Consider the following 26,213-nt stretch of genomic DNA (forward strand, 5'->3'; position numbering starts at 1 on the left):
AACAAAACTATGGCAACAGCAATAGGGGAGAGGATTCCTGAGGGCTAGGAGGTAGAAGAGCTGAGTTCTCTGAGAATCAAGCTTCTGAAGAAAGGCAGCTCCTATTTAGATAGACAGGGAGAAGAGAACATGCATGGGAACAAGAGTTGTCACTATGAGTGGAACGAAGATCAATATCAAGGTGGTTTGTGTATTGTGCTTTACAGTGTCCAAAATCTTTTGCTCAGTTGAACCTTTCTTCAAATCTAAGAGAAGGGGAGGATGAATTTCACTGTCTCCCTTTAAAGAATAGATAAAGATGAAACAGAAACTGAGAAGTAAAATGACTTGGCTACGGTAACACTTTTGCTGTGTAGTAGAGTGGGGTCCAAACTCCAATCTGCTGTCTCCCAGGACTTAGAAAAGTGACAGGGAGAGAAATAGGACTAAAGAAGCTACAGAAAAATTTATGACTTTGAATGACAATGTTAGGGGTTTGCTATTTTTATTCTGCAGGCATAGAAAACCACAAAAGCTTATGACCAAGTACCTGCACCAAGAATATTTTTGAAAATTAGTCTGGCAGCAGGAGTTGGGGTACATGTCTCTTCCTCAGACAAGACAGCATTCTCCTAGACTCTATCTCTTCTAAGACCATTGTCCAAATGAATTTTAGTCCAAAGAGGGCTCTGTTCTTTATGCCATCTTAGAGAAAGCCCTCTTAATCAGGAAAATGGAGCTATTAGCACACTGGCAGCCGTTTCTGCTCTGCATTTTAAATTGTTAATTCAATTTATTTCTGGATCAAATATCTATGTAAATCAAGCCAGTTTGCAAAACTGACAGCCTCATGAAAAAAATATTGGGGGAAAAAGATCATATGCATGACTAAGCTATATTTTAATTTAAGCAAGTGTTCTGATTAAAACATAAAGGGAATGAAAATGGCCTAATGGGAACATCATAACTCACTGAATTGGGGTCAGGTTCATCTTTCCAGATAGCACCAATGCAATGAAAGAAGGCATTGTGTTTGGTAGGAAGACTGAGGTTTTAGAAAGGTCAGATCTAGGTTCAGATCTTAAATGTAAGCTCCACAAGGTCAGGAGCATTTTGTCCCCTGTTGTAGCCCCAGCCCCTAGATAAATATCTGACTCAGAGTAGGTACTGTATAAATATTTGCAATATTAAGTAAAATAAGAACTCATCCTGACCACTTACCATTTGGAAAATGTTGGATAAGTGCCGTCACCATACTCTACCTCCATTTCTCATCTGTAAAAGAGAAATAATAATATTATTTACTTTACAAAATTATTATTATTTTTAAGATTTTATTTATTTATTCATGAGAGAGAGAGAGAGAGAGAGAGAGGCAGGGACACAGGCAGAGGGAGAAGCAGGCTCCATGAAGAGAGCCTTATGTGGGACTCGATCCTGGGACTCCAGGATCACACCCAGGACTGAAGGTGGGTGCTAAACTGCTGAGCCACCCAGGAATCCCTACTTTAGAAAATTATTGTAAGGGTTAATAAAAATGAAGGTAAACAAGACAGGAACTTGTAGAATGGGTTGGTTTAGATATCTACTTTGGAGCTCTGGTCATAACCTGGTGTTTCTTTTTCATGTGTTTCCCAGCATGCTTTGTTGGGCTGAGGCATTGTCCTAAAGAGCCCTATCTAAGCCAGACTTTATTTAGGTTTATATCTTTCTCATGGCTTAGTAGAGTTCTTTTACTAATAGGTACTCAATTGTTGAAATTAAATTTTCTAGGGTGGTAAACTTTAAACCAAATTATTCTGATTTAACAACTTGTTCACTTAGAAAGATGATAGGTGTCTGTGTAATGGACACTTAAAAAAAATTATTCTATGACCTCTTCCACCAAGAGATACTATGTTCTTTTGCTTCATCTTTTTAATCCCTACAAAAGAGTCCCTTCTAAAGTATTTTGAAGATGAGGAAATAGACTTGCAGAAATTGGGTAACAAGCTCACAGTCACACATTAAGTAAACAACAGAGCTGACATTTGAACCAGGGCTTTTGGGTTCAAAGCCACTGTACTTTATAGAAGTATTCCATATATATTTGTTGATTGAATTAATGGGCAAAGGCCAATCATGCCCGGCTTTAACTTTGCTTTAGTCACAGAATGTTCTTTTAGTTCCCGCCATGAAGATATTAAAAACAAGGACACTGGCTTTAGTTCAGTTGCTAAAAGCATGTGTCGTCTGGAACTGTTAGGTTTTTGTTAGACTATTCATAAGTATATATCAGTTTTATAAGAGCAAGGGCATCCTTTCGATTTATTATGTACTCTCCCTTCCACCCAAAGAAAGAGAAATGAAATAAAACATAATGCAAAGGCCAAGGTAAAGAGGCTATGAATTTAATGTTCATAATGGCGGTAGCTAACATTTATTATGTACCAATTATGTAACAGGTCTTGGACTATGTGCTTTACATACATTATTTCATGAAAGCCCTCTGTGGGCATATTGTTGTCCATAAGTTGTAAAATACGAAACTGCTCAGAATTCTCCACTGGATTCTTGCCTCACTTAAGATGGTGCAAATGTTCTTACCATGGCTCACAAAGCCCTCCATGACCAATTTGATAATCATAAATCGAGTGTAGGGAACATAATATGATGAGTGAGATATTAACACCTGTAACACTTCCACTGCTGCAGATATTAGGGGGCAGTGGAACTGCACAGGGATGTTATGATTTCTGTACTTCTGCCCGATGTGCGGAAACCTACAGGCTCCAGCCAGGTTAGAGAACAAGCAGGGGACATCCTTTCCATCTCGGTGGTGATGTTTGAAAAAACTCAAACAGAAAGAGGTAGATAGTTGGCCTCCTGTGGCACAGAGTACAGGGAGGAAACGGGGCTGTGATGCCAGCAGCCAGGGAACAAATACCAAGTTGCAGTCACTGTTTGGGCCATCAATGAGGGCACAGACTTCCTTAAAGGTACGTTGACTGAAAAACAAAATAAGTCTTCAGTTAAAATGGAGAGCAGGTCGTTATCAAGAGGAAGGCCTTCCCATGGGCGTGAGAAACAAGAAGGAGGCCTTGTCGTCACTTCGAAAGGCTGGCATCCTTGAGGACATCAATTTCGTCTTCCAGAGGATCCATTTATCTCTTGGAGACGTTGATTATTCACTGGTGGGGAGTAGTGAAATCTTCAGTCCTGGTGAAGCTAGCTTGATTTGAGTTTGATATACTCTTACCTTCTTTGATGGGGTGGAGAAGGGGCTTTGGGATGGAAAGGTGAAGCATCTTGAGTCTTCTCGTGGAAATGGGGTTACCTGACCCTCCACTTGGTTAAATGAGAATGGCAGACCAACTGGCCATGTTTTGCAAAGCCTGCTCTGTGCGGCCACCAAGGACTGTGCCAGGTGGTCATCCATCCCGCGGTTGGCCTTACCAGCAACTCTCTGTCCTGATCCTTTACCCACTCCTGACAGGTGGAAAGCAAATTTGCATAACAAACTGTTTAAACATTCAATTTTGATCCACCTTCAAGGCACGCTTTGTCCTCAGCAGTTCTAATGGTTAGTGACCCCTTCAAAATCAACATCATTTGTCAAATCAAATTAGGCTTGTTACGAACTGCAAGGCACTGACATTCATCTTTTTGATGCTCTCGAACCAATCTGAGGTACAGTTCTCTTATGGAATTGGGTTTGGTATGCTGAATGAGTCACTTCCTCAATGAGGCAATTGTCAAAAAAATAGGAGACTTAGCTGGAAGGTAAATATTGTTGGGTCACTTGAAATGTATGCAGATTTGACATTTCCCTTCTGATTAGCATGTCTACACATTAAAGTTCTTTTGTATGTCATATCCAATAGTTCAGATGCCAGGGTAATGTCAGTGAGCACTTGATAGAAACTTTATTTTGCTCCTGATTAAGAAAATGGGAGGATTAAGGGAGAAATTTTTAGGTAGGAACCTTATTTGGGGTGATACATGGAATGAATAAGGGATACTCAGAATAAAAATACAATGCTGGGAAGGGAAGTAACATTGTCTACTGTGTGCCAGTGACCAGTGTGTGTGTGTGTGTGTGTGTGTGTTTGTGCTAATTTAATCCTTTTAGGGATTATGATCCTCTTTGAATAAATGAGATGAAGCCTAATGTCAAACAGAATAGCAGAGCTGGAATTTCAAATTCACTCTGGTGCCAAAGACCATGCTTCCCTCACTGTAGCGTGATCCCTCCTTAAAATGCAAAATATTTTATCCAGCCCTGACAGGAAACATTAAATGAAAGTATTAAGTGGTACCTATGCATCCTGGCTTTGTCCTTAGTTTGCAAATGTAAAATCAGAAACTCAGAGCCTTTCCTAGTCCAGCCTGTTCCTTTTTATCAAATATACAATTTTAAAAAACGATTGTCTTTACTTGAATACTTCCAGTAGCCAGGGGCTCAGGGTTTCACCATTCACCTGTGTTTTTATTCCCATACTGTTATGTTTACTCATATGCCAAGATCCCTACTTATGACCTTATCTACATCTCGTTATTACTTTAGTGTTTGCTCCATTAGAAACTCTGCTGTCTTTCATTTATTATATAATTTGATCATCACACTAAGCCAGTAAGATATGTCCCTACTTTATGGAAGAAGAACTTGGACTTACGAAGCTAAGTAACTGGGATGCCTTGGTAGTTCAGTGGTTGAGCATCTGCCTTTGGCTCAGGGCGTAGTCCTGGGTCTGGGGATCAAGTCCCACATCGGGCAAATTTGCAAGGAGCCTGCTTCTCCCTCTGCCTGTATCTCTGCCTCTCTCTCTCTCTCTCTCTCTCTCTCTCTCTCTTTCTGTGTGTGTGTCTCATGAATAAATAAATAAAATCTTTTTTTTTAAAGAAAAAAAAAAGATTTGCTAAGTAACTTGCCTAAACTATGTAACTAAGAGTAGTATGTCTAGTAATATGCCACTTTACAGTTTCCAACTTTTTCCTAATGCAGTAGCAATCTATAGCCTATCATATGCAACAAAGAGAGAAAATGCACCCTTCACTCTTAATTAAAAGTTGGCTATCTAATCTTATTTTTTGATTTCATGCTGCCAAAATTTTATAAAATATAGCACCTATCTAAGAGCAATGAAAAAGTCCAGATAAACCCAGGCTTTCACCATCAACTGTGTACAAAGGCTACTAGAGATCTTTCTTGCACTTCACATACATTAGATCAGGAGTTGGCAAATTGAGACCCACAGGCCAAATCCTGTCCACTTCCTGATTTTTTAAAATAAAGTTTTATTGGAGTACAGTCAAGTCCATTCATTTACATATTGTCTGTGGTTGTTTTTTCACTACAAGTGCAGTAGTTGAATAGTTGAGACAGAGACTATATAGCTAGCAAAGCCTAAAATGTTTACTCTCTGATTCTTTAGGAGAAGTTTGCTGACTCTTGCATTAGGACCCTTGTATAAATCCATCATGTCAACCATAGAAGATGTATATAAAAGGAATGACAGGATATTATGGGGTGGCCATGAAAAATTGCAACCTAATAGATGAAATGGTGTTTTAAGCTGGAGAAACCAAACCATATTTTAGTTCAAGCACTCTACTATTAATAAAGATTCTAAAATCCTCCAATCCTCACTGAAGCACCAGAGGATATTAACTTATCTTGACTCTGCCTTTAAAGCAGTGATTTCCAATCTAGGGGAGATTAATTTTAAAAAATACACATAGTTTATTGCACCATGAATAGAAATCCTGGACCTACAGCGTCAGAAATACTCAGGATGATACCAGGACATTTATAATTTCAAAATGTTTTATCAAGTAGTCAATGTCTGGGTATCATTGCCATAAACAACTACAAATAAATCACTTTATCTTTCCACAAGCACTTGAAGAAAATTATCATTCTCATGGCTTTACATATCATACATATGTCAATAACTTGATCTTGACCTTTCTCTGAGCTGCAGACATATTTATTTCACTTTCTACTTGTTATTTCCACTTGGCATCTCAAATTTCACCTGCCCCATCATAAACTTTTGGTGTTTTCACCAAAGTCATCTCCATCACAGTTAATGGTACCACGTATTCGGTTGCTTAAGTTCACATTCTAAAATGTTTCCGTGGTTCCTTTTTTCCCAACCCCTCATTGCTAAGCCCAAAATATATCCTGATTCTGTCTACTTCTATCCTTTCTAATGCCACACAGGTCAAGACACCATCATCTCTCACCTGGGCCACTGTAAGAGCTCCAGACTTTTTTCTCTGACTCGATTTTTGAGACCCGGCAACTATAATCTTTTCTCTCCAAGACACTTCTAGTAATCTTCCTAAAATTATGTCAAGCCACTTTCCTGCTTAAAGCCCTCGATGATGTTTCATTATATTTAAAAAGGCAACACGGACTTCTTATTGAGCCCTGCAAACTCGATGTGTTTTGGCTATTGCCAAAATCCATCTGTATCACTTTTCTCCTCTGTCATTCAAGACAGCTTCAGGAGTCTTTCTTCTGGTTCTTGAATGCTGAATGCATTCATTTCCCAGGAGTTTTATCCTTGTTATTCTTGAGCCTGGATGCTTTTTTATGTCTAGTTCCTCCTTATCATGTGAGATTCAGCTCAGAGAAGCCATTCCTGCCTACTGTAACTAAAGAAACTACTTACAAGCAATGTATCACTTTTATTGAATAATCTTGTTCTATTTCTCACATAACTCTTATCTAAATGAAATTATCATGTTTATTCACTTATTATCCAATTTTCTTCAATAGAATGCAAAGTCCATAAGAGTATCCCAAGTGCCTAGCGCAATGTGTAGTTCATTGTTCTCACTTAATTAATATTTCTTAAAATAATACTATTTTTCTTCTTAATCCTTTCTTTTTCAGGCTAAATCTTCCTATTCTTATAAATACTTAGAGAAGCATACTATATAGTATGGTGTGAATTCATTAGCTATAATCTGTTCTGTAGTCACATTCTATTCTAGCCAACTTGCTATATTCTTTCTCGGAGCAGAAACTGATCTTCACCTTTCTTTGAAAGCTTCCTATGCATTTAGTACAATATTGTGTACACAGTGGGTATTGAATAAATGTTGATGAATGGACTATATAATGGGCTTTTGGCTCCATACATCAAGATTTTCTTGACGGACAGATAATTACTTCTACTTTATATCTGACATTTTAATATAACTGGTTGTGGTCATTATCTTTTGTAATGGCATCCTAGTCAATTTCTTTAAAAAAAAGAAGAAAATAAGGCAAAATTACCTTGTGAGCAATCCACAATTGGATTTGCATTTAAAAATTGCTGAGTGAGCAATCCTGCCTGATGGCCAAATGAAATTAATCTCTTGTAACCCAAGGTCTCATCTATTTGGGGCGGGGGGTGGGGAGGAAGGGCTGGACTCAAAGAGGACTGCAGGCTTTCTAAATGGTAAAAATCATCTCTCTCATTATTTATATTTATAGGGTGTCCACAATATTCTCTCACTATGTTAGCCTGTGGGAATATAAAGGTGGTTAAGTTACTGTCCCTATTATTGAAGAGCTCTCTGTTTCTAGTTTACATGATCAAGGTCCCTGTCCTACCTACACACTCAAAAATATTTCACATCCCTAATGAACGCATAGGCCATGTATAATAATGACTTATCTTCTCTAGTGGACATAGCTATAAGTCTATGGGTAGACACCTGACCCAATGGAGGAAGTTTCTCTTTCTTAAATGTTTGAATTAGAGGAACAAACACTGAAGGAGTTGGCCTCTGAGTTGTATAAATGGTAGAACCAATGTCCATGAATTCCTGCTGCTCTGGTCCCTGGGAATTCCTCTCTCCTGACTTCCTGATTATTCAGATTTGTTTTTGGGTTTCAGTGAGGCCTTAAGAGAATCTGAGTAGACTTCTATTTCTTACAACAAAATTTCCAAAGAAACAGTTATGTAGATGAGGAAACATCTAAACCAAAACCTAGGCTTTAGTGTGATCAGTGCTAGGGTAGAAGTTTGGGCAGGCTGGTCTGTAAGCAGGGAGGAAATGCCTTCAGCCTGACCTAAGAGGGTTGAGAAAGCTTAAAGGAGACATCGTCTCGATTGAATAATGACAAGTAATAATTGTCATGGTGAAAAGTGATGGAGAGGAAAGAAGGAGGTTTATGCAGCATGAACAAAGCTGGGGGACTATAAAGCAGTAGGTGTATTCTGGGAAATGCAAGTTTAGTATAATTTGAGCTCAAAGTATGAGGTGACAAAGTGTCAAGAAGAACATCTGGACAGGTACATGGAAGCCAGACTGTGGGAAGTGTTTCTTTTTCTTAGCATCTTTCATAAAATGCTAAGAGTTTGGGCTTTGCCTTGAAGGTCTCTAAACCACTGGATAGCTGGTTTTGATCCTTTCTCTGAGGAGATACAGACTATATCCTAGGCACCTTGTAGCTACTTGATGACGCGTTTTAAAGAGTGACCCAAGGCAAACTTATAAAAAGAAACACATGGCATGTTGAAAGAAGCCAAGATTCAAAATCAGTAGTCCAGATTTTGAGCCTTTGCTCATTTGCCCTCCAGCTGGGTAATATTGAAAAAGGAATTTAATTTCTCTGAGCCTCTGTTTCCTCGTCAATAATATGGAAGTTATAAAATATCTGCCTCCCCAGGTTATAGTTCCAATCTGACACATGTATTTTTAGTGCCCTATAGGGTGCCCTTAGGCACTAACTATAGGTTAGTTTCAAATTGTACTCTCACAGGCAGCATCTCAATAAATTGCCACTATCTTTTGAGGTGGTTATTATTGTCTCCTCGTTCAAGTGGAAAAACTCAGTCTCAGGGAGATAATGTGTCTGCCCAGTTTTACACAGCTGGATGAAGAAGCGCTAATATTCAGAATCATATCTTTTAGACTTCTATCCATTGCTCTTTTCTTAAACCATAGCTGCTTGATGAAAAGGAAGAAAATGAGAATTCAAAAAATAAGTGTTTTAACTAGAAAATGTTGTACACATACTAGTTGTTGTATTGCAGTAGGTGAGGTCAATGTCTGTTAGCTTCCACCTCTTTGAGGAGGCTCTCTGTCTTTCCAATACCCTGTGTCTTCTTGGGCTTCTTTCTTGTTACAGACAAAATGCTTCTATGCACCTCGAGTTTCCATGTAGGCTACTTACCAAGGGTTCATGATCCTCACTGACTATCTATCCAAATTGACCTTTTTTTTTAGTGTTCTGTTGCATTTCCTAAAAATTTACCAGACTAATTTATTTATCTTAAAGTATGAAAGACTTTTACTTGCTTATTTTATTGTTCCTGCATTGCATATTTCCTTTAAAACAGGTTCCCTGAAGATCGATTCCTTAATCTGGATTTTCTATTTTTTTTTAAAGATTTTATTTATTTATTCATGAGAGACACAGAGAGGGAGGCAGAGACATAGGCAGAGGGAGAAGCAGGCACCCTGCAGGGAGCATGATACAGGATCATGACCTGAGCCTAAGGCTCAACCACTAAGCCACCCAGGTGCCCCTAATCCAGTCTTTCTTAAAGCTGTCCTTAGGAATATTAATGTAAGGAGATGTTCCATTAAAAGAGAATTCTGGAAGCCATATTTGGGGTAAGCATAACATAATATATAAACTTGTTAAATTACTGTGTTGTACTCCTAAAATTAATGTAACGTTATATATCAATCATACTTAAAAATAATAAAAGAAAAAAGAATTATAGGGGATCACTATTGGTTAGCCTATAAAAGGCTCTGAGGAGTCCTGCAGATTAAAAAAAAAAAGACAAAAAGCAAAAATGTTACTTTTTCTAACTTAATTATTCTCTTTTGTTTGACTGCCAGTTCTCTTTTTGTGAGTTACCTGTTAATGTCTCATAAAATTCACACCACCTAGGACATACTTTGGGAAAGAGTGCCTTAATAGAAAATGGTCTTTGTGGGAATTCTGGCATTATACTGACTGCAAGGAGTGATTTTGTGAGAGTAGCATCATATGAGTATATTCCTCAAAATACAACATATTGGCGTTAGTTTCCAGGGTTTTATGAGACGTGATGATTATACAGTTGAGAGGACACTCTCTAAGGAAAAGAAAAAGAAACTTGGAATCAAGATTAGGTTTTGGAAATGAGTTGTTTGAGTGATGAGCCCTACAGCTTAAGGTGCATCACCTTTATCATCAGTGCATAAAGGATTGGTCTTTTTCAAATCAGTATAAGCCCAGCCTGGCTTGTTTTCATGTAAGCCAAGGAAGAGTGGACTCAGAAACAGAAGGCTTGTGTTTTTGTCCAGAATTGCCCACTTTACGTCCACTTACTAGGCTCTGTGAAATTGGATAAATTGCTTTATTTCTGGTCTTCATGGGCTTTATTTTTTTGAATGGGGCGATAATTGTCCTATTGATGAAGAGGAATCATCTTGAAGAGATAATTAAGAGAGAAGCATTTAAAAAATATATATATAGCCATGTTGTTTTTACAAATACAGATTATGATTCTTGTGAATGTTTAATTCTAAGTACTACACATATGTTAACAATCATTAATATTATCACTAACATGTCAAATAAAAAACAAATCTGGACCTAACTAAAGAAGAGGCTTTATTCCAAAAGAATATTGCAACAAGGAAATTGAGACTGTTGCAACAGAGTGAATGTTTTGACCATAAGATCTGCAAGCTTCTCAGACAGAAAAGTTTTTTTATAGGACTGAGTGTACATCTCAGCAGGGCCATTAGGAGGGGCTGTTGCAAGTTCCATGCACAGTGGTGAGCTGAAGTTCAGAGAACTGGGGGAAGGAGGCACCCTGTGTAGTTTGCTCATGTCAAGTTACAATCATTTTGTCCAGACTGGTCAGTGGAAAGAAATAGTTAAGCTAATCATCTATCAGACAAAGAACAGGAATTTGGAGGGTCTGAATCTGGTCTTGTCAAAGGTAAACAGAAGGGTCATCTCTGAGTCAGAGGTGGGTGTTGTGGGGAAGGGTGATTCTTTGCATTAAGAGATTTTGGGGGACATAGGGGCACCTGGCTGGCTTAGTTGGTTAAGCATCTGCCTGGGGCTCAGGTCATGATCCCGGGGTCCTAGGATCAAGCCCCCACATCAGGCTCCCTGCTCAGTGTGAGTCTGCTTCTCCCTCTGCCCCTAACCCTGCTCATGCACACTCTCTTGCACTCTTTCTCAAATAAATAAAATCTTTTTTTAAAAAAAAGAGATTTGGAGGAACCTAAAAGGGGGCCAATGGGATTTCTTGGCCGTTGTATTTCTGTCTGTACTGTTTGTGCAGGAGCACAAGGCTTAGGTAAAGTCTAATGCTGTCAAATGTCACCATTATCATTGTTTTTCTAGTGTCTGGTTAGTCATTCAAAATACAGTATCTTTTGGCAAATTGCTTAGTGTTTCAGAGCTTCAGTTTTCTCATCAGCAAAATGGGGTAATTAGAATAACAACTAGTTCACTAAGATGCTGGGAAGCTTGAATGACCTAATGATCATACAAGTGCCTCAGAGCTATAAATATTGTAGAAATGTTATTTGTTATTTTCTATTATCACTATTAGTGGTTCCATGGGCTCTGTTGCCACGTCTTTGTTGTTGTCTTTCTCTTCTTCCACTTCCATAAGGATAAATATCACCTGATGCAGTAAAGGGAGGAAAAGTGTCAGACAGCTATAAAAATGAATATTAGGTGCCAGACACAGGGATACTCAATACACAAGAATAAAATCCCTAGATGTGTAGTGTCCCCGTATTACAAAGGAGGAAACTGAGGCTGATTTGAGGTTTGTGTGCCTAATCTCCACAGTTCACGGGTGATGGAAGGAAATGGTACAGATTCAGAGGTGTCAGTCTTGCCTCTGTTTCTCACCAGGTATATAGAACATGAACTGGTCATGTGAAGTTAAAACAGCCCACTTGTATCACAGGAACATGGAAGAAGAATAGAGAAAGGGACACCTTTTCTGCCGATGCCTGTGAATAATTGATTTTATTTTATTCTGGAAGCAATGAGATTGTTCTCCTATATAGTTTTTCTTGAAAAAGGCAAAGAAAATGATAGAGAGGGGGAGAAAGAGAGAGAGATCGAGAGAGAGAGAGTTCCAAGCCATCAAGCCCATATTGCAAGTTGGCTGCCAGCTATGTTTTTTTTTTTTTTTTAAATAAAATAAAAATGTTCGGTTGTAGTTTTTTTTTTTTTTTCTCCTTTTGGAGAGATACAGGAATTGCAAAGAGAGTGCCAGACAGCACTAGCATATGCTTATTTTTCTAACTCAATGTGGGCAGCCTCTCTTAAACATTTTGTATAAATATATTTATTCTCCCACTGAGACCCTGCCTGCCAGGTTCAGGAACAACGGAGTAAGCAGATGAGTTATAAACCGAGGAAAGAAAAGGAAGAATTGCCATGGAAATGCTGATGGCCCCTTTATTCCAGCGGAGTACATTGCCCCAGTGTAATAAATTAGTAGTTGATGCGTTGATGATAAATCTATCGTGGTCATCATATTCAAAGTAAAAGATATTTTACTCCGTCTTTGCCGGAGATGTAGTCAGAAAGGAAGGAAATGTTGACATCCGGTGGGCAGGATTGAAAAAAAAACACACATACAAAAACCCTTTGGTGCGCAACCCACATTTGCAAGCTGTCTGCATTTCTTGTATTGGCCTCAGCTTTGACAAATGTAAAAAAGTCACTAATATTTTGACACTCTCCCTGCCCAAGTCTGATACCAGCTGGCTGCGAAGCCACATACTCATTGTTCTGCTGGATTTTAAAGACTGGGTTCCAGCCAAAGGACTGGACTGGATCCATTCATTCATTTTCAAGATTGAAGTTGCAGCTTAACTGTAATGACCATTTCTCAACTCAATCTGGAAACCTCTTCCAAACCCAACAGATGCCTGAGAGGCAAATGTGCATTTGGATTGGAAACCACTCTCTTGGATAAAGAAACAAAAGGTGATCTTTGAATCTGAAAGTAATTCCTTGTTTTGAAAGCAATTAATATTCTGTATATTGATTATGTCTTAAGGTTGCATTTTTAAAAAGTTCTCATGCTTTTAGAACCTTTGTAAAAATGCTTATTTTACCGCTTTAAGTGAAAATGAAGATTTAAATTGCAAATAGAATATGACAACAATTATGGAAAAATATGCCCGGAAAAAAAATTGGAAGAAAACACCCAAAATGTCAAAAACGTTAACAGGGAAGATCTTTAAGGTTATGGTGAGGTTTTTTTTTTTTTCTTTCTGCTTTGATGTAGTTTTCTTCTATAATAAGTTTTACATTTGTATATGGGGGGGGAAAAGAAAAACTATTTGTTCCTTTGAAAACATGCTCTCTTTCTTTTACCCTTATTGTATTTTCAACTCTGGTGACCATATTGTTCTAGTAATCATAAGCAACTATTGCTAAAATATGCTCCCGCCATGGAAAATAAAACCACTCTATAATCTACAAAAAATATCTTTGCTTTCTACTTCTAAAAAAATGCTCCCCTGCTGTGTGTTCCTGCTGTCCCATTTTTCCAGTCACTTAATAATTAGAGACATTAACCCTGATCACTTGCAAATTTTCCATTTAAATTTATTTTCAGGTAAGCAGATGCTTGGGAAAATTGCCATCATAGGGCTGTAGGAGAAAGGGAGTTATAGGTTGATCCTGAAGACATTTGAGGGGATTATTCCCCAGGCATGATGAGATGCCTATACTATTAGTGTCAGAGTACTCTTCAAGAAATCATTTGTAACATTTTGATATAAATATAATTCGTTGTGTCCTTCTATGTTCCAGATACTGTGAGAAGGACTTAAACGCACCATTTCATGTAGCCTCAGACAGCTATATAAACTCTATACCTTCTTCATATGCACTTCAACAGAGGAAACTGATACCTGGACAGATTAGAATTTGGAACTACATCGGTTTGATTCCTGCCTTTGTGTTGCTCACGCATAAACTTAGGTTCTCATCAGAGAGACTTGCCTTTTGAGCTCTGCACTTGCCCTTAAAACCTGGTGGCTTCAGCCAATCACTGTATCTCTTTAAGTCCCAGTTTTCCCATCAGTACAATGGGTCTAATAAAGTTGAGAACATAGGCCAGCCATAAGAAATAAATTAGTTAATGCCATCGACATTAATTGGAGGAAAAAAAAAAAAAAAACCCCTCTGATTCCAGGGCATCTCTTCCAAGTAAAATCTACTGAAAATGAACACAGAGATAGGCATCTTTGGAAACGTTTCTGTATCCTGCCTGTACAAATTTGACAGCATTTCTCCACAGCCTGTAGCCGTATTCAACCCTCTGGCTTGCACAGCACTGATTAAAAAACAGATTGCCGGCAGTCATCTGTGATTGCCTACCACGGAGGTGCTGCTCATCTCTTCCTCCACCCACTGTCCTATGCACTATTCATGAGTTCTACAATATTCCAAACTTTAATTTCCACAGATTAATTCTTACTAATTATGCACCATGCGAACCTTTGCCGGAGAATTCTAGTGGATGCTCTTCCATCCTGAGGCAGGGAAGGGCAATGTCGAATCGTTTTCTGATTTCAAGTGGAAAACAAACTAATTATGTGGAAATATGATAATAGATTACGCTGCAGGGACCAGTCCTCTGCAGGCTTCAAAATGTTTGCTTATGATCGGCTCCTCGTGTTATTTCTTCCAGGAGGAGCTGCCCTTTCATAATGCATCAACATTATTGACTGGCCTGTGATTCCATACTTGGAGTTAAGATAATTTGCATAATTGTATATTACTTCCGTCTGGTGGAAACAAACAAGATGTTCGAGTGCTAATGATCAAGCAGGCAGCAGTGGCTGCTGGGAAAAATAGCATTAGTAAAGTCCAAAAAAACAACAAATAGCAGTCTGTCTCAAACGTCTTTCACTACCTTCCTTTGACCTAGCTCTCTACTCCACAGGGCCACAGGCATTGTTATTTTTATGTCTGTTCAAGTTTAGGAGGTGGCCTGGACTAGGCATTTATTCCAAATCTGTAAAAATATAAAACATCCTTAGGCTGTGAATTTTCATACTTGTTTGTATTTGTTTAGGTCATTTCTTCTGCTTGGAATGTCTTCCTTCTCTCTGGCAAAAGCATCTTATCCTTCAAAATCCAGCTCAAATGCTCTTTCCTTTTGATATCCTCCAACTTTCCCAGTTAGCATGCATTGTTCTCAAAATAAACAAATATCAAATGAGCACAGTAGGCTCTCAGCAAATTCATTCTCATTCATCTGCTTAACAGACTCTGATCTGTACAACTTGCTGGCTCTGTTCTAGGAACTCAAGATAAAATGAACAAATAAGAAGAAGTAAATCTTTTCTTTGATTTCTTCAATGCTCCTCTTCTCTGTAGCAATTCATTATCTCTATTTAGCAATTATTTATTTTGCCTTGTAGTACACTTGATGGACAGGGTCATAGCTTACTTACCTGTTTAACTCCATAACCAGGCACACAGTAAGACCTAAGTAAATGTTTGTGAATAGACTTGAAGTTTCAAGAGAGTGGATCATGCAAACTGTTTGATGAATGACATCAGGGATACAGATGGGGGGTACCTTACTTGCCAGCTCCACATGATTTGTAGTGGCTGTGTGAAATACTGTGAAAAGAATTTTGAGGCTGCGAGTTCTTACCGGAAACATTTTCTGTGATTGATTAATCATGTCTGCAGTGGAAATACTAAGGAGGAGTAGAAAGTAACATATCATGTATTTGTATTCTTGTTATAGATATTTAACCTCCGACATCTTTAAAAGCCTCTATGTGTGTTTCCTGGTTGGAGCTAATGAATTTATCAGGTTGCTTACAGTTCAAGGGTTAAACAGGTAATGATCTACCAAGAAGATTGCAATATTGTGGCTTTGAGCATTAAACCCTGGAAATGAAGCCTTTTAATTTACTTTTAAGGAAGTAATATCTGCCATTATTGGGCTAGGCACTATCGATATATTATCCCATTTAATTTGTCCTAGCAACTGTGCACATTAGGTCATTTTAATCCCATTTTACAGATGTAGGAACTGAAGCTCAGAAATTTGGTCAGGATAAAAAGGTCACGAATGGCAAATCCAAAATTCAATTCAATTTATCTGACTCTTTTAGTTTTGTTGACTGTTTCTGTTGCTGTGCAGGAGCTTTTTATCCTGATTAAGTCCCAATAGTTCACTTTTGCTTTTGTTTCCTTCGCCTTCATAGATGTATCTTGCAAAATGTTACTGTGGGCGAGTTAAAAAAGGGTGTTGCCTGTGTTCTCTTCTAGGATTTTGATGGAATCTTGTCTCACATTTAGATCTTTCATCCATTTTGAGTTTATTTTTCTGTCTGGTATAAGAGAATGGTCTAGTTTCATTCTTCTGCACAAGGCTGTCCAATTTTCCCAGCACCATTTATAGAAGAGACTGTCCTTTTTCTAGTGGATATTCTTTCCTGCTTTGTCGAATATTAGTTGACCATAGAGTTGAGGGCCCATTTCTGAGTTCTCTATTCTGCTCCATTGATCTATGTGTCTGTTTTTGTGCCAGTACCACACTGTCTTGATGATCACAGCTTTGTAGTACAACTTGAAATCTGGCATTTTGATGCCCCTGGCTTTGCAATTGCACTGCTGGGTATTTACCCCAAAGATACAGATGCAATGAAATGCCAGGACACCTGCACCCCAATATTTATAGCAGCAACGTCCACAATAGCCAAACTGTGGAAAGAGCCTCAGTGTCTATCGAAAGATGCATGGATAAAGAAGATATGGTCTGTATACACAATGGAATATTACTCAGCCATTAGAATGAATATCCACCATTTGCTCCAACATGGATGGAACTGGAGGGTATTATGCTGAGTGAAATAAGTCAATCTGAGAAGGACAAACATCATATGGTTTCATTCATATGGGGAATATAAGAAATATTGAAAGGGAATAAAGGGGAAAGGAGAGAAAATGAGTGGGAAATATCAGAGAGGGAGACAGAACATGAGAGACTCCTAACTCTGGGAAACGAACAAGGGGTAGTGGAAGGGGAGGTGGGTGGGGGGAATGGCGGGACTAGGTGATGGGTACTGAGGGGGGCACTGGACGGGATGAGCACTGGGTGTTATACTATATGTTGGCAAATCAAACTTCAATAAAAAAAATTATCCTGACTCTACAGTTCATGCTTAAAAAACAAACAAACAAAAAAACTGTCCTCAACACAAACTGTCATTTAATTCTAGTGTATAGCATACTGTTTTGCACTTCTGAGAAAGGAGCCCCTTTGACCTAGCAGATAATAAGCCAAACAAATGTGAGATAGCCCAATGATTGTGGTCTTGGTGGGTATTAAAGGATCGGGGACCTTGTGTGAGGGTGTGTGTGTGCAGACAGATTGAAGGGGAAAGTGGCTTCAAATGGAGAGGTTGAATATGAAAGATAGCTTCTTTTGTTGAGTGAATTTTGCATGCCGGGCATTGGTTACATGCTGAGCAATTTTCTTGAAGATCTTTTAGGATGAACATTACTAGCTCCATTTCTCAGAATAAGAAAATATAGGTTCGTTAACTACATTGAGAAAGAATTGTTTGTTTATTGTTTATTCTACGTGTCGAATATTGTTTATTCTACGTGTCAAATATTGTATCCCTAATTCAATATTGCGTCTTCTTCCTGGCACAAGTTACAGTCTAAATAAACAAATAAATACATAGAAATATGTTTTTGTGATGGTTATTAAGAAGTAAAACAGACTTTAAATCTGACTCTGTTCAACTCCAAAGCCTGAGCCGTTTCTATCATGCCAAGCCGCCCTTGGGAAGTTGAAAATGTGCTTAAGACTTTGAAACCAGTTCCATTTTTCAAGGATAACTTCTTATACAGCTGCCTTAATGCAGCTGGTCCTTTGGAAAAAAAATGTTTATAAGAAGGCTTGGCAGGTTTCTTGGACATTAAATATCTCCTACAAAATAATATTTTGATGGATTACATGTAAATGAATCAGAAACATATGGCTTCCATTTCCTTTAGAATGCACACGCGGAATGTTTTTATGTGTTTGGCAAAATGGATTTTCCTGAATGGCACCTCCAAGTGCCCCTCCCCTCTCATCTCTCGGTGTATTATATCCAAAAGGACTGGAAGTTCTCCTAAGAATCCCACAAAAACCTGAAGCCTTCTATCTCTGCTTCTGACTCCACAATCCTACCGAGGTCATTTTCTCTTTTATTCCCGACAACAAAGGCAGCTGCTATTCAGCACCGCACAGTAGTAGCCTGCCTGGGGCTGCTCTAGAACATGAGTCTCTCATCCTAATAGATAACCATCTACCTTATCTTGGGAATGCTGAACACAAAGTCAATGCAAGGAAAAGAGACTCCCTCTTCATGTACACAAAGTTAGGTCATGTAAAATTTATCATATGAATATATATATATATTTTGAGACTTTTTAAGAAAGAGACTTTGTGCCTAGAGGATTTCATCTTTAAAAAACCCACTGGACTGGACACAATCAGATATTTGTTTAGAACAGATAAAAGCTATTATGTAGGCTGTGGAGCGTGAAATGCACCCATCATGACTTCATAGCAAGATTAGTAACCGCAACATAGATACAGGTGTATGGCTGTACAACAGACTGATAACCACTTGGACCACAAAGAAAGTCAGGGGTGCCTAATCAGGATTTTGAAGAGCTTTTTTATATCCACTCTCAAAAGCTAGCATCTAAATTACAATGGTTGACTTTAATATTCAGCTTATCAATGACAAAGTAAGGCGTCTATAGTTAGTGATTTATTATAAGAGTTATTGTAACATTAATTTGCCTGTATGTTGGAGGGAATAGAGCCAAGATAGGAAATATGATCCTATTCAAATTACAAAAGCAGTAACTTCAAAAGAAAATAAAATGTGTGGGTTTCACCTGAATCTAAAGATATCACAAACTCATGTGCCTCAGGGATCAAGGTAAATGAGGGAACATGGTTAGGATGAAGGTTAATCAGGTTTGTTGGGGGCTGTGAGAAGCAGGAGTGAGCACAATCCCCCTGTGGCATACTCAGATTCAAAATTTTTATATTATTAGCTGCAGATAAATCTTTGAATCACAGAAATAGATACATCTTCATACATTAGTTTTTAACCTTTGTGATCATTTCTGAGCAAACCTATTTCTCTTACATTTGCAAAGTTCCCTCTCCTTTCCACCTTCATCTACTTCCTCCCACCTGTCTTGATATGCAAATGAGATACCTGAATTGGCAGTAGGGAGTTGGCCTGACTTCACTGGAGAAAATCTGCCAGTAGGAAAGTTTTGCCAGATTCACTTTCTACCCCCTTTCCTTTTCTTGCTCCTTATCTTTTTCTTCTCTCGTATAATTCTTGTTTTCATAAAAAAGCCTGATTCTGTTGAAAGCAATGTGATTTATACCCCAAAAAGGGACTTTAGATTGGAACTAAGAGAGTCCAGAGTCATGTTTTCAGGTTGATAGGCAAAGCTAGAGTGTAAAAGAGAGCAGGAGAAAAGGTCAGTAATAATGGAAGTGAATTAAAAGAGCAGGGGATGCTTGAATAAAGTAAATTTAATAAAAAGAATATATTTGTAGCTGTTTGCTTAGGTTATTTTCAATTTATTATAAATCCACATCAGGTCGGTTGCTACATATCTCTGTAGCATTTATCTGGAAAAGTACCACATCCTGTCTCATAGAATTGCCTCATACAAAGGCTGAGATCACTGGCTTTGGAGTCATGTATCTTTGTTCAGATCCTGGATCCCTGGATTTTTCTAAGGTTATGTTGTTTATTACATCGGAGCATGTTACTTGGTATTCATTCAAAATATTTATTGAATAGTTATTTTGTGCACATTGATTTTACAAAGCACCTTTTCATCCTTTGTCCCCTGTATCCTAAAAATACTCTTGTAGGACAGGAAGGGAAAAGATAAGTAATGCCATTGTTCCCATTTGAGAAATGTGAACACAGAGGCCCATAGCATTGCTTCAGGTCACAAAGCTAGTAAGGGGCAGAGTTGAGGCTAGAAATCCATACCTCCTAATTCTTAGATTACTATTTCACCCCACATGATATTTCACTAAAACACTGGATTAAAAAAATGTAAATGAGCCTGCTGATCCAGTAAAATGAAGGCATTTGAGGGTATGTAAAATAGTGAAAATAATTTTTGTCTGGAATATGGTTCATCATTTTTGTCAGAAGAAAAACACATATCTGTACAACATTTTCCAGAGAACTGCACTGTGGAATCAGCAATCAGAAAGCAAGCTCAGTTATAGATACTGTGATTCATTGCACTTGGAGTGAATTAAGCTCACAGTAATAAAACAGTCCTATGATAATAATAAAATTATCTGCAAAAGGCATTGGACTGAATGTTTGTATCTCCCTAAGAATTATATGTTGAAGCCCTAACCCCCAGTGTGATGGTAATCATAGGTGGAACCTTTGGGAGGTACTTAGGTTTAGATGAGTAATGAGGATGGCACTCCCATGGTGGGAATAATGCCCTTATAAGGAGCAGAAGAGACAGCAGAGCTTCCTTTGTCCACCTTATGAAGATACAGGGAGAAGGCAGTCATCTGCAAGTCAGGAATACAGCCTTCACCAAGAATTGAATCTGTCATAATTTTGATCTTCAACTTCCCAGCCTCTAGAAGTTTGAGAAATAGATTTCTGTTGATTAAACCACCTGGTCTACTGTATTCTATTATAGCAGCCTGATCTAAGACAGGCATCTTGTAGAATATAAAATCCCTTCAGATTTCTAAGATGGAAAATTTTATCAGAGAATCAAGTTTGTAAAAATAAGTAGAAAGTTTACAGTGAAAAATTTAAATATTGAAATTAAGAGATTAGTAGGTTTTATAGCAGATTTGATACAAAAGAAGAGAGAGTATTTAACTGGAAGAAAAGTTAGTAAAAAAGGTGAAAAACACAGAAAAAAGAATAGAAAATGTATGAAAGATCCTAAAGGGATATAGAATATGAAGGAAAGGTCGCTTATTTATACATAAGTCAAGACCTAGTAGGAAAGGGGGAGAAGGTAGAAGAAAAAGAATGTTTGCAGAATCATGGGCTAAGAATTGTTCAAAACTTACGAAGGACATCAAGCCACAGAAATTGAAGAAAACTGTAAGTCTCAAGATGTGTTAATACAGAGAATTTTGGTAAATGTTGCATGTACATTTCATAGCAAACTGCTGAAAATCCAAAGAAAAAATCTGTATAGTCAGACCAAAAAAAAAAAATACATATTACTCTCAAAGAAACAATAAGATTGATGGCTGATTTAAAAAAAATTATTGAGGTATAATTGAGGTATACTCTATTGCTCATATTTAAAATGTACAATTAGATCAGTATTAACATACATTTTTAACCAGTGAAAAAACCACCACAATAAAGATTCGAAACATTTCTGTCATTCCTACAAATTCTTTGTCCTTTGTAATCCAATTATCCCTCTACCCCATCCCCAGGCAACAACTGATTTGTTTTCTGTCATTACAAATTAGTTTAGATACTTGAAAATTTTTTATACGGATGGAACAATATACTCATACTCTTTTTTTGCCTGGCTTCTTTTACTCAGCATTGGAATTTTGATAGTCATTCATGCATTTTCTTGTGTAAATAGTTAATTTGTTTTAGTTGATGAGTAGTCCTTCACTGCATGAATATGCCACTGCTTGTTAAGCCAGGCACCTGGCCATGGACACCTGGACTATTTTTTGCTTTCATGTGTCACAAATAAAGCTGCTATGAACCATTGTGTAAAAGACTTTGTGTGCGCATATGTTTTTAATTCTCTTGGGTAAATACCTAGTAGGAGAATAGTTGCCTTCTAAGGTCGGTATATGTATAAAGATTTAAGAAATGCTCAAACTGTTTTCTAAAGTTGTACCATTTTCTGTTCCCAAGAACAGTGAAATAGAATTCTTATCCATTCTACTATAGCACCAACACTTGATTGGGTTAGTTTTATGAAAAATTTTTAGTCTTCCGAATGGGCTTGTAGTATTTTATATGGTTTTGGTTTGGCTATCCTAGGCACTTAATGATGTTGAGAATGTGTTTAAATGTCTACTGACAATTAATATATCTTTGTTCACAAAGTGCCTATTTAAATCTCTGTCCATTTTCTTAATGGGATGTTTGTCTTATTACAATTTGTAAGAATTCATTATACATTCTTGGTAGAAGTTCTTTGATATATGTGTTCCAAATATTTTATCACAGTTTGTGACTTGCCTTTTGGTTTTCTTAATGAGATATTTTAAAGAGCAAAACTTTTAAATTTTAATGAAGTACAATTTATCATTTCTTGTGTTTTTGGCTCATGTTATTTATATTCTAAGAAAACTTTGCCTTGCCCCAGGGTTGAAAATTTTTCTTTTATGCTTTAGAAGTTTTATGGTCTTAGTTTTGCATTTAATTCTATGGTCTGTTTTGAGTATATTGTGTATACGGAGTAAGAGTTAATGTTTACTTCCTTTTTTCAAGTATTCATTTAAATTCCAGCTAGTTAACATACAATGTAATATTAGTCTGAGGTGTAGAATTTAGTGATTCACCACTTACATTTAATACCCAGTGCTCATCACAAGTGCCCTCCTTAATACCCATCATTCATTTAACACATCCCCCTGCACACCTCCCTTCCAGTAAACCTCAGTTTGTTCTCTATAGTTAAGAGTTCATTTTCTGGTCTGCCTCTCACTTTCCCCCCCCTAAGTTCATCTGCTTTGTTTCTTAAATTCCACATATGAATGAAATCATATGGTATTTGTCTTTCTCTGACTGACTTATTTTGCTTAGCATAATATTCTCTAGCTCCATTAATGTCATTGCAAATGGCAATATTTCATTATTTTTTATGGCTGAGTAATATTCCATTGTACACATATCCCACCCCTTCTTTATCCATATATCAATTGATGGGCATTTGGGCTTTTTCCATAATTTGGCTATTGTTGGTAATGCTGCTGATATTTACTTCTTTATGGGTACCTAGTTGATTTAGCATCATTTATTGAAATGACTTTCCTTTTCTTATTGAATTGCCATGATATCTTTGTCAGAAATCTATTGACCATTATGTGTAGATATATATCTGTATTCATTATTCTGTTACCTTGATATATATGCTAGTCTTTCAACCAATACAAAACCGTCTTGAATACTGAAATTTTGGAGTAAGTCTTGAAATCAGATAGTTCGAGTTCTCCAACTTTGTTCATTTTCAGAGTTGTTTTGGCTATCCTAGCTCCTTTTTAATACCACATCAATATTGAAATAAGCTTTCTGATTTCTACAAAAGAAGCCTGTTGTAATTTTGATTAGAACTGTGCTGAGTATCCTGATCAGTTAGGTGAAAATTAACTAATGGAAGCTAGGTTATAGGGAGCCATCTATATAGTGTTAAGAGAAAATAATTGCCAATGTAGAATTATAATCACATGTTGAATGGATAAAGAAGATGTGGTTTATGTATACAATGGAATATTACTCAGCCATAAGAAACGACAAATACCCACCATTTGCTTCGACGTGGATGGAACTAGAGGGTATTATGCTGAGTGAAATAAGTCAACCGGAGAAGGACAAATATTATATGGTCTCATTCATTTGGGGAATATAAAAAATAGTGAAAGGGGATAAAGGTGAAAGGAGATAAAATGAGTGGGAAATATCAGAAAGGGAGACAGAACATGAGAGACTCCAAACTCTGGGAAACGAACTAGGGGTGGTGGAAGGGGAGGTGGGCGGGGGGTGGGGGTGACTGGGTGACGGGCACTGAGGTGGGCACTTGACGGGATGAGCACTGGGTGTTATTCTATATGTTGGCAAATTGAACACCAATAAAAATAAATTTATAAAAAAATTATAATCACATGAAAATATTCTTCTAAAATAAAGGGGAAATTAAAACATTTTCAAACAAAACTGAGATTATTTATGCCAAAGTTTAGAGTTAAAAGTGTGGAAGAAGATGTATAATGCAAATGTTTATCATTAGAATGATAGTATAGGTACACTAATATCAGACAAAGCAGGTTACAAGGCAAAGCATATTGATAGATAAACAGAGATTTTTACAACTGTATAAAGAGGTAGGGTAAATCTACCAGTAAGATGTCACAATTCTAAATTTGTATATATCTGATAACGTAGCCTTGAAAAAAACATATGAACCAGAAACTAATGGGAATAAAAGAAGTAGTCAATCTAGAATTACAGTGGGAAATTTAATTTAATTTAATTTAATTTTACTTTTAATTTGTTTTAATTGTTATATTTTAAAATGTAATTCCATAATTGTTAACATGCAGTGTTATATTAGTTCCAGATATACAATATAATGATTCAACACAGCTACCCATTACTCTGTGTTCATTATAATAAGTGTGCTTTTTAATACACATCACCTATTTCACCATCCTCCTACCCTGTGGTGGGAAATTTTAAATAAACCTCTCATTAAATTATAGAAGAAGCAGACAAAAAGCAGTAGATATAGAGAATGAGTTATACAATAAGGTTATCACTATTGCCTAGATGACTTATATAATACACTGAGTAGAATTCATGCCTCCAGCAAGGAACACTCCTAGTGATTCCAGTCAAGATGTCCCACCACAGTCAGCAGCCAGTATTGACAAGAGAAATTTATCTCATTGTAGTATATTATCTCTCATCATAGTCTTTCCCAGTGGCTGACTGGAGCTGATGCTGTGGTATCTGTGTTCTGTGCAGAGGCATGACACAGTCCCTTAAGCCTTTATGGGAGTTTGAGTATGAATATAAATGATCTCTGTGACATCACATAATGGTAATGGGAGATAAAAAGTATTAATGCCAAGTCTCATGTTTCAGTTGGAACGAAAGTGTTAACTAAAGGCTGCATAATGCAAAGAGCATGGGCTTGGGAATCAGATATACTTGGTTCAAGTTCCAGAACCACCACAGCCTAGCCCCAATATCAACTGTGTCATCTTTCTAAGGCTTTGTTTCTTTATCATGAAATATGGATAATAATCTTGTAATGATTACCTGAAGAGGGACAGACTGATCAGAAGGGACTGGGCTCTAGAATATGCTAGACCAGGGTTATGAAGACCCTTGGTGACATTAAAGATAAAAAGGATACTTTTGCTGATCTTAAAGACCTACTGCATGGAGGTCAGCAATCTGACAGTTTCAGCCAATTCCTTGCAAGTATAGCAGAAATACTAAGTTAGGATATCTTTGTGTAGTCACTTCAATATTTTCAGAACAGAGAATGAAATGAAGTGGAAAATTCTATGCCTGATACTAAAGTTTTCAAATCAAGATGAGTTCTCTGGAGGTCAGCACCTAACAATAAGCAGATGAAGTCTGGATGTTATAGTTGGGTGATGTAGATATTTAGCCTTTTTCAATAGGCCATGCTCTCTTGTACTTTTGTGCTTTTGTACACACCAGCCACTCTGCTGAGCACACTTTTTCCTTCTCTACTTAATTAACTTCTACTTATTCTTCAAAAATGTACACACAGCTACCAGGTGAGTAGTGGTACTGTGTGTAAAGCACTTTACATATCCTTCTCTTAGTGTGCTAGTTGGGACTCTTGGTTGCAAGTAATAGAAACCCAAAGCCAAACTAGCCTAAACAAGACAGAGCTTTTGATGACTCATGATACAGGGATGGTCGTTGTCAGGACTTCATGGCTCTGCCTCTTTTTCTGTTGGCGTCTGCCTCCTGTTAGCACTGCCACCAGCGGCATCCAGTTTATATACTACCATTTCAGCAACCCTACTGGTAAAGAGCTTTACTGATTAATTTCTGCAGAAGTTCCAGGGCCAGTTTGGGTCATGTGTACATCACTGAACCAATCTCTATGTGATAGGATGATGCTCTTAACAGACAGGGATTGGTCCTAAGTCCACTCTAGAGCCCAGTGATGACTTTATACTTCATGATGTTGTTTGATTGTGTTTCCCACTGTACTGACAGCTTTGCAAGGGCTTACTGAATTTACAAATCCCACAGGAGCATGTAGAGATAATAGAGCACTGTGATTAGGTTGGTAGGGGCAAGTGATGCAGTGGTTAGGGGAATAGACTCTGGAGTCTGCCTGCCTAGGTCAGAATTCAGGATCTGCCACTTACTGGTTCCACCAGCTTGTGTTAATCACTTATTCTTTTTGCACTAGTGTACTATTTTTTAAAAGAGCAATAATAATA

General features: G+C 37.5%; 1 long non-coding RNA gene across 5 annotated transcripts in view; it reads left to right on the forward strand.

The window, feature by feature from the left end:
* The window catches only part of LOC119871878, a 280,228-nt gene that overhangs the window by 231,972 nt on the left and 22,043 nt on the right, over positions 1-26,213 (forward strand). Inside the window, exon 8 of one of the 5 annotated variants that reach the window (XR_005359689.1) lies at positions 15,723-15,818. The exons of the other annotated variants lie outside the window; for them this stretch is intronic. This is a non-coding gene — a long non-coding RNA (uncharacterized LOC119871878). The remainder of the gene's footprint in view (positions 1-15,722; positions 15,819-26,213) is intronic. 5 annotated transcript variants of the gene reach the window in all.

The sequence above is a fragment of the Canis lupus genome, chromosome 5 (assembly GCF_011100685.1).
Source record: "Canis lupus familiaris isolate Mischka breed German Shepherd chromosome 5, alternate assembly UU_Cfam_GSD_1.0, whole genome shotgun sequence".
In the NCBI taxonomy this organism is placed as follows: Eukaryota; Metazoa; Chordata; class Mammalia; order Carnivora; family Canidae; genus Canis; species Canis lupus.